Genomic DNA, 10,560 nt, shown 5'->3' with positions numbered 1-10,560 from the left:
TCTCTTTTTCTTGATCACTTCCACTCCCAATCTCATGCCACCGCTGTGTACACAGATGGCTCTAAGTCTTCAGACGGTGTCGGATTCGCAGCAGTGTTTCCGGACAGCGTCGTACGAGGGCATTTACTATCTTCAGCTAGCATTTTTACTGCTGAACTGTATGCCATTCTTGCAGCACTTATTCGTATCGCATCTATGCCTGTGTCATCATTTGTAGTAGTCTCAGACTCCCTTAGTGCTCTACAGGCTATACGAAAATTTGATACATCTCATCCCCTAGTTCTCCGTATCCAACTTTGGCTACGCCGTATCTCTACCAAACATAAAGATATTGTTTTTTGTTGGGTCCCTGGTCATGTCGACGTACAGGGCAATGAACAGGCAGACACTGCTGCGCGGTCAGCAGTATATGACCTACCAATTTCCTATCGAGGTGTTCCATTTCTGGACTATTTTGCTGCAATAGCTACCCACCTTCGCACCCGTTGGCAACAACGTTGGTCAACTCTGCTCGGTAACAAACTTCATTCTATTAAACCGAGCATAGGTTACTGGCCGTCTTCTTGTCATCAGTGCCGAGGTTGGGAGACCACTCTCTCCCGCCTTCGCATTGGCCACACTCGTCTTACTCATGGGTATCTCATGGAGAGGCACCCTGTTCCTCTCTGTGAGCAGTGTCAAGTTCCAGTATCCATTAGCCACATTCTGTTAGACTGCCCTCTCTATCAACGAGCACGCAGAATTTACCTCCAACGTCGTCTTCGTTCTCCTACTCTCTCTTTACCTTCCCTTCTTGCTGATGGACCCTCCTTTAATCCTGACTCTCTCATTGACTTCTTGACAACGACTGATTTACTCCACAAACTCTGATGATACTTTTCGCACTCCCCTCAGCCCTTTCTGGTTCAGTCTCTTGCTGCCCTTTACCCTTTCACCATCCACTGCCCCGCTGTTATCCGTAACCTGTTGCTCATCCATCTCCCTTTTGCCACCTGATGCCCTCGCTTCCTTCCTGCCCTGCAGCGCTGTATAGTCCTTGTGGCTTAGCGCTTCTTTTTGATTATAATAATAATAATACATTGAAGCATATATGTGAACAGTATTTAGATAAAGGTAGGGAAGTTTTTATTGCATTTATGGATTTAGAAAAGGCATATGATAGAGTGGATAGAGGAGCAATGTGGCAGATGTTGCAAGTATATGGAATAGGTGGTAAGTTACTAAATGCTGTAAAGAGCTTTTATGAGGATAGTGAGGCTCAGGTTAGGGTGTGTAGAAGAGAGGGAGAATACTTCCCGGTAAAAGTAGGTCTTAGACAGGGATGTGTAATGTCACCATGGTTGTTTAATATATTTATAGATGGGGTTGTAAAAGAAGTAAATGCTAGGGTGTTTGGGAGAGGGGTGGGATTAAATTATGAGGAATCAAATTTAAAATGGGAATTGACACAGTTACTTTTTGCTGATGATACTGTGCTTATGGGAGATTCTAAAGAAAAATTACAAAGGCTAGTGGATGAGTTTGAGAATGTGTGTAAAGGTAGAAAGTTGAAAGTGAACATAGAAAAGAGTAAGGTGATGAGGGTATCAAATGATTTAGATAAAGAAAAATTGGATATCAAATTGGGGAGGAGGAGTATGGAAGAAGTGAATGTTTTCAGATACTTGGGAGTTGACGTGTCGGCGGATGGATTTATGAAGGATGAGGTTAATCATAGAATTGATGAGGGAAAAAAGGTGAGTGGTGCGTTGAGGTATATGTGGAGTAAAAGAACGTTATCTATGGAGGCAAAGAAGGGAATGTATGAAAGTATAGTAGTACCAACATTCTTATATGGATGTGAAGCTTGGGTGGTAAATGCAGCAGCGAGGAGACGGTTGGAGGCAGTGGAGATGTCCTGTCTAAGGACAATGTGTGGTGTAAATATTATGCAGAAAATTCGGAGAAGGTGTGGAGTTAATAAAAGCATTAGTCAGAGGGCAGAAGAGGGGTTGTTGAGGTGGTTTGGTCATTTAGAGAGAATGGATCAAAGTAGAATGACATGGAAAGCATATAAATCTATAGGGGAAGGAAGGAGGGGTAGGGGTCGTCCTCGAAAGGGTTGGAAAGAGGGGGTAAAGGAGGTTTTGTGGGCGAGGGGCTTGGATTTCCAGCAAGCGTGCATGAGCATGTTAGATAGGAGTGAATGGAGACAAATGATACTTGGGACCTAACGATCTGTTGGAGTGTGAGCAGGGTAATATTTAGTGAAGGGATTCAGGGAAACCGGTTATTTTCATATCGGACTTGAGTCCTGGAAATGGGAAGTACAATGCCTGCACTTTAAAGTAGGGGTTTGGGATATTGGCAGTTTGGAGGGATATGTTGTGTATCTTTATACGTATATGCTTCTAAACTGGTGTATTCTGAGCACCTCTGCAAAAGCAGTGATAATGTGTGAGTGTGGTGAAAGTGTTGAATGATGATGAATGTATTTTCTTTTTGGGGATTTTCTTTCTTTTTTGGGTCACCCTGCCTTGGTGGGAGATGGCCAACTTATTGAAAAAAAAAAAAAAATACAGAAGGGGTTACTAGCCTCTTGCTCCTGGCATTTTAGTTGCCTCTTACAACACACATGGCTTATGGAGGATGAATTCTGTTCCACTTCCCCATGGAGATAAGTAGAAATAAACAAGAACAAGAACTAGTAAGAAAATAGAAAAAACCCAGAAGGGTGTGTATATATATGCTTGTACAGGAATTTGCAGTGTGGCCTTAACGTAAGTAGAAGGAGCAAGACGTACCTGAAATCTTGCATGTTTATGAGGCAGAAAAAAAGACACCAGGAATCCTACCGTCATGTAAAACAAATACAGGCTTTCATTTTACACTCGCTTGGCAGGACGGTAGTACGTACTTCCCCGGGCGGTTGCTGTCTGCCAACCTACTACCTAGGTACATTATGTACATCTTTTCTCTCAACAAACCGGCCATATTCCACCAAGGCAGGGTGGCCCAAAGAGAAAAACGAAAGTTTCTCTCTTTAAATTTAGTAACTTCTACAGGAGAAGGGGTTACTAGCCCCTTGCTCCCGGCATTTTAGTCGCCTCTTACAACATGCATGGCTTACGGAGGAAGAATTCTGTTCCACTTCCCCATGGAGATAAGAGGAAATAAACAAGAACATGAACTAGTACGAAACTAGAAGAAAACCCAGAGGGGTGTGTAAATATATGCTTGTACATGTATGTGTAGTGTGACCTAAGTGTAAGTTGAAGTAGCAAGACGTACCGGAAACTTTGCATGTTTATGAGACAGAGAAAAGACACCAGCAATCCTACCATCATGTAAAATAAGTACAGGCTTCCATTTTACACTCACTTAGCAGGACGGTAGTACCTCCCTGGGTGGTTGCTGTCTACCAACCTACTATCTAGAGGGTGTGTATATATATGCTTGTAAATGCAAGTGTAGTGTAACCTAAGTGTAAGTAAAAGTAACAAAACGTACCTGAAATCTTGCATGTTTATGAGATGGAAAAAGACACCAGCAATCCTACTATCATGTAAAACAATCACAGGCTTTCGTTTACACTCACATAGCAGGACTGTAGTACTTCCCTGGGCGGTTGCTGTCTACCAACCTACTACCTAGATACTTTATGTACATCTCCCAAATTCATTTACCAGGCTTTGAAGCATTCTTCAGCATCTCCCAAAAGGGCTGTGTCATTGGAAGAAAGCAACTGTGACAACTTTCACTCCATACCAGTTTCACCATCTTGCAATCCTCTGCCTTTTCCCAACACCCTAGTATTCATGTCTTTTACAACCCCATCTCTATGTTAAACAACCATGGTTACATCACACATCCCTATCTAAGGCCTGCTTGTACTGGAAAATAATCTAACTTTCTTTTATCCAAAGATAATTGAAACTCATGATATTTCAGATAACAAAATTTTTTGGATGTTTGGTAAATACAGAACAAGTACATTGTTGTATTGCAGCAGGTGTCATTATAGTAGTTCTGTGGATCCCTGCTGCTTGATGTTTTTTTTTTTTTAACATTTTCAACTGTTTTTTCTTAGTAAACTTACCAGAATTCAGAAGAGGCATAGAACATTACTTCTGAACTTTGAACAATTGACATGTATTTAGCTCAAAGATCACTTGTACATACCTGTAATCTTTTACTCTTAACTGTTTTTCATTAACAGAATTTCTGATAAAAGAAGTCCTACTGTACAAGTATATTTCTAAGGGGTAATTCAACGAGACTAAGCATTAGAAAACTTTATTTTACAACATTTTAGCCATGATGGGGCTTTAAACCATGTTGACACAAGATAGGTTTATGTCAAATGCAAATAAATAATTTTTAATATCTAACTGTTTTGAAATATTTTCCTCCTCCTACCTCTTGGTGTTGGTGATGAAGGTTTTGATTAGGTAAAGATTTGATCTAGATAACAGTTAATTTTGCAGAGTAGAAAAGTCAGTCATTAAGGATGCTGATCCATGTGGTATTGCTTTAGGCCTCTTTTTGGTATGTCCCATGAATTGTCATAGTAGACTGTTCTATACAGTTAAAGATTTAATGAAATATGAAGGATGAATGAAAGTACTGTATACAGGAAAATATAATGTTTTTCAATCAGTTACTCTCACCAATTTGGTCCTTCATTACATATACAAAAAGGCTGGGCACAGTCTTATTATCATATTTTCTTTATTATCCCACTAATGTAATTAACTGTTTAGGTAACAAACCACACTGAAGGAAGTGAACAAACTAATCATGCTAATTTGCATGGTTACTATGAAGTAAAAATATTTAAGTGTATGATCATTATTACCATATTCATAAAGTACTAAACCTGTATGGGTCATTCATCACTGCTTTAAGAATATGGGAGTGAGTTCACAATGGGAAAAAATATAATGCAATTTAATAGTTCTGTGATGGAATAATGCATTAAATGGATGAGGGCTGATCTATTCTGATTGTTATTGTGATAATATAAACTACCCAAAGGTAATTTTTCCTTTATAAAGGATTTTTTCTCTTTTTTCATTATGGTAAAGTGCTAAGATTCCATACCATGCTGATGATGTCATCATTGCCATGGCAGAGAAGAGTTAAAAACCAAATTTTATTATATAAGATCAGGACAGGCTAAGTTGGCAAAGATATTATTGGAGCATGCAGAGGCAAGAGTACTTTATAATACTGTAAGTGAACTATGCCATATTATATGAAATTCTAATTTTCTGTGGGTCATTGTAAAGTGGTGAAAGTTCAACTCTGACTGTTTAATTATGAGACAGAAATAGTATTTAGAAAGCCATGCTTCCCTCCATTTTGTTAAGTGTAGAAGTTTTGGTATGATATGCAAGATGTAAGTGATAATTTTTAGCTTGACTCAAGAAATCGTAATGACACGATTGCAACGCGACGGGCTGGAGTTTTGAGACTCTATGACCGCGGGTTCAATCCCGGCCGGGGGTATGGGATAATTTTTAGCAATGAAGAAAAGCATTTGCCTATTTACTGATGAAGGATTTTTTAATATTTTTATTTTTTTTTTTAGCTTAGGCCATTGCTGATATCAAGTAATATTCATAAAACAAACACACTAGAGCAGGAGTCCCCAACCTGCAACCCTTCTAGTAAATGGATATGGCCCCTCACATAAAATTATGAATTCACTTTTATATAGGTTCCACACAGCACACTGTCAACAATTACACAATATTATTATTATTATTATTCATAAAAAATACAAAAATTACAAAATGCAGTCCTTCTTTAAATCTGGCTTTTTAAATTGGCCTTTTCATATTAAAAGGTTGGGGGCTACTGCACTAAAGTAGTTTGCATATTGTACAATTAAAGTTCTTTAATTTAATTAAAATTTTTTAATTACAGTGGAACCTGCACTTACGAGTTTAATCTGTTCTGTGACCTTGCTCACATCTGAATTTGCTTATTTGCAAAGTCAGTTTTCCTCATTTAAATTAATTGAAATGCAGTTAATCCATTCCAGTGGAATTCTGTACTTCAATAATTTCCCTAATATCAATATTACGGCTTATTTATCTATAACTATTCATCTAATATGACATAATAAACAATATAGATAACATAGAAACCTGATACATACTCTAGAATGAATAAATACGTCATTCATGTAGTGGTATCGTCGGCGGACAAGAGTTTGTCTGGAGACCGGACAAAATACTCCTTGAATAATTTCGCTAATATCATCTATACAGCTTAATTATCTATCACAGTTCATCTAATATGACATAAATAAACAATAAAAACAACATCGAAACATGATATATACTCTAGAATGAATAAAATACATGTATGTCATTATGTAACGGTGGAGGCGGCCACAACCGCTCCTGCTTTGTGGTAAACACTGCTATCTAGTGACGGCCTTTTGAAGCTATTATTATAATTATTATTATATAGCACATTATTATTATACATATTATTATTTATTATTATTATTATTATTATTATTACTACAATATAAATAATTTGTAATTATTATTCACATGAAAAAATAGAAGATTTACTGTTATGCAGACTACCGCATTATTGTAATAATTGTATAAATAATGTCAGCCCATTCACAATTGCATATTGGAATGGACAGTGATGTCATTTGTTTACTCTTGAACATCGCCAAAGAATCGAACATTTCTGCTTCTTTGAGCTCAATTTCAAGGTACTTTTCATCGTGAAACCAATCAAAATCATATCTATTTCTGTAATATACCTTCCATTCTATCAAATGAGACCCAAAAAGAGAATACAACTATAAAAACTATACGAAAATACCACTTAGGGGAGGCTAATTGCTGAGAAGTGAACTCTATTATTTATGGTCCAATTTCTTTCATTTTTGGTGTACGTTAAGAAGCATCTTTCCATCATGCATTGCCCAAGTTTCAATAAGACAGTCCAACAAACAAATGAGGTCCAATTCACTGGATCAAGAGCAAGAGCCCCTCACCAGCATCAAGGAACGTTCCTTGAGGCCTGCTCACTTACGGAAATTTCGCTTGCGTATGGAAGCAAAAATTGACCAATCGACTGCTTGTATTTGGAAAAACTCGCATGTGGATGCGCTCGCAAGTAGAGGTTCCACTGTATTTCCTTTCTGTATAGCTTTGAAATAACCAAATATTTTCTTATTTAGTGTATGTATTCATTTTCCTTTTGTGTTTGGTAATTTTATACATTTATTTTGTTTTAGTTTTGTATGCCATATGCTATGGAATAAAAGATATTCTTTATATATATATATATATAAAACACTCTCCAGCTCTCTCGGTCCACACTATTTCTTTTCTGTTTTCCTTATATCAAAAATACTCACTTTGTAATTGGCAGTCACTGTTAAAGTCTTAACCCCTTCAGGGTCCAAGGCCCAAATCTGAAGTGGTGCCCCAGTGTCCAAGAATTTTAAAAAAAAAATTTTTTTTTTATTTTTTCTTATGAAATGGTAGAGAATCTTTTTGCGAAGGTAATAAAACAAAAAGTACGAAATTTGATGGAAAATTGACGAAATTATGCTCTCGCGAATTTTGATGTGTCAGCGATATTTACGAATTGGCGATTTTGCCGACTTCGACTCCCATTTTAGGCCAATTACATTATTCCAGTCAACCAAATTCTTAGCTATTTCACTGGTATTACTTCTATTCTATCGATTGAGCACAAGAAATCGCCAAGTCAACTGTTTCAACTACAAATTAAAGTGATTGGAAATTGTTAATTTGGCCAATTTAACACAAAGTTCAAAATACAGTGGACCCCTGGTTAACGATATTTTTTCACTCCAGAAGTATGTTCAGGTGCCAGTACTGACCGAATTTGTTCCCATAAGAAATATTGTGAAGTAGATTAGTCCATTTCAGACCCCCAAACATGCATGTACAAACGCACTTACATAAATACACTTACATAATTGGTCACATTCGGAGGTAATCGTTATGCGGGGGTCCACGGTATTCCAATTTCAAAATAGGGTCCAGAATAAACAATGTATGTATTCCTGGAACTAAACTAACATTTCCTTTGTTCATTAGTTACGTTTTGAGGCTTTACAAATAAATTCCATTTTGATTTTTTATTCACATAATGAATTTTTATTCACACCAAAAAATAGAAGACTTACTGTTATGCAATACTGTAATAATTGTATAAATATCATCACCATATTTGTGAATGCATATTAGACCCATCAGCTGGTGTGTATTAGATGTGTGAGGTCGTTTGTTTATTCTTGAATATCGGCAAAAATTTAACATTTCTGCTACTTTGAGCTCAGTTTCAAGCCATTTCCAGTGCTAAAACCAATCAAAATGATCTCTATTTCTGTAATATGTCTTCCATTCTATCAAGTGAGACCAAGAAATTGCAAATACAACTATAAAAAACATACGAAAAAACACTGCAAAGTTGCTGTTTTAATAAAAAAATCATGATTTCAGTTTTTTTCTCTCATTATACACAGTGTGCTGCAGGATCTGTTTTATGTGGTGCACACATGCCACATAGATGTATTCTCTCATATCTAGGCCCAAATGTACCACTCACAGTTTATCAGAGTGAGCTGAGCACATATCGTAGATCTACGGTTTGGACCCTGAACGTAAAGCCGTAGATCTACGGGACGGACCCTGAAAGGGTTAAATATTCATTTATTATTTTGAACACAAGAGAAAGTTTGATTTGATCAGTAATATTAAAAATAAATATGTTAAGAGGTTTTGTTTTAAAAGTGACTGATAATTAATACAACCACCTTATTTTAATTTATTTATAGTAAGAGGGTGTGGTAGGTAAGTTTGGGGTGGTAGGTGTAAATGATAATGGGGGCCCTTTGATTGAACTTTGTATAGAAAGGTATTTGGTTATAGGTAATACATATTTTAAGAAAAAGAGGATAAATAAGTATACAAAATATGATGCAGGGCGTAATGACAGAAGATTGTTGGACTACATATTGGTAGATAAAAGACTATTGGGTAGACTTCAAGATGTACATGTTTATAGAGGGGCCACAGGTATATCAGATCACATTTTAGTTGTAGTGGAATTATGATGTAAAGAGAGTAGTAAGAGAGAAAAAGTTAGCATATGAGAGCTTTTTTCAAAGTAGAAGTGATGCAAGGAGGGAGGAGTATATGGAGAGAAAAAGAGGGTTAAAAGAGTGGTGAAGCAATGTAAAAAGAGAACAAATGAGAGAGTGGGTGAGATGTTATAAACAAATTTAGTTGAAAATAAGAAAAAGTTATGCAGTGAGATCAATAAGTTGAGAAAGCCTACCCCCTGCCCCGCTGTTTTCTGTACCCTGCTGATCATCCCCCCTCCCTTCTGCCATCCAATTCCCTTGCTTCCTTCCCTACCCTGCAGCGCTGTATAGCCCTTGTGGCTTAGCGCTTCTTTTTGATTATAATAATAATGAGAAAGCCTACGGAACAAATAGATTTGATTGTTAAAAATAGAAGAGGAGAGTTATTAAATGGAGAGTTAGAGGTACCAGAAAGATGGAGGGTATATTTTGAGGAATTGCTAAATGTTGATGAAGATAGGGAAGCGGTGATTTCATGTGGAGGGCAAGGAGGAATAACCTCTTGGAGGAGTGAGGAGGAGCGAGTTGTGAGTGTGGGGGAAGTTCGTGAGGTAGTGGTAGAATGAAAGGGGGTAAAACAGCTGGGATTGATGGGATAAAGATAGAAATGTTAACCCTTTCAGGGTCCATGCCGTAGATCTACGCCATGAGCTCAGCTTACTCTGATAAGCTGTGAGCAGTAAATTTGGGCCTAGATATGAGAGAATACATCTATGTGGTATGTGTGCACCACATAAAACAAATCCTGCAGCACACAGTGCATAATGAGAGAAAAAAACTGAAACCGTAATTCTCGATTAAAACAGCGACTTTGCAGTGTTTTTTCGTATGTTTTTTATAGTTGTATTTGCGATTTCTTGGTCTCATTTGATAGAATGGAAGACATATTACAGAACTAGAGATCATTTTGATTGGTTTTAGTATTGAAAATGGCTCGAAACTGAGCTCAAAGTAGCAGAAATGTTAATTTTTTGCCCATGTTCAAGAGTAAATGAACGATCTCGCACGTCTAATACATGCCAGCTGGTGGGTCTAATATACATTCACAAATGTGCTGATATTATTTATACAATTATTACAATATTGCATGACAGTAAATCTTATATTTTTTGGTTTGAATAAAAATTCATTATATAAATTAAAAATCAAAATGGAATTCATTTGTAAAGCCTGAAAATGTAACTAATGAACAGAGGAAATGTTAGTTTAGTGCCAGGAATGCCTGCATTGTTTATTCTGGACCCTATTTTGAAACTGGAATATTTTGAACTTTGCACTAAATTGGCCAAATTACCAATTTCCAATCAGTATATTTTGTAGTTGAAACAGCTGAGTTGGCTAAGAATTTGATCGACTGGAATAAGGTAATTGGCTTAAAATGGGAGCCAAAGTCAGCAAAATCGCCGATGCGTAAATATCGCTGA

This window comes from Cherax quadricarinatus, chromosome 20 (genome assembly GCF_038502225.1).
Source record: "Cherax quadricarinatus isolate ZL_2023a chromosome 20, ASM3850222v1, whole genome shotgun sequence".
In the NCBI taxonomy this organism is placed as follows: Eukaryota; Metazoa; Arthropoda; class Malacostraca; order Decapoda; family Parastacidae; genus Cherax; species Cherax quadricarinatus.
This window is presented reverse-complemented; position numbering follows the sequence as displayed.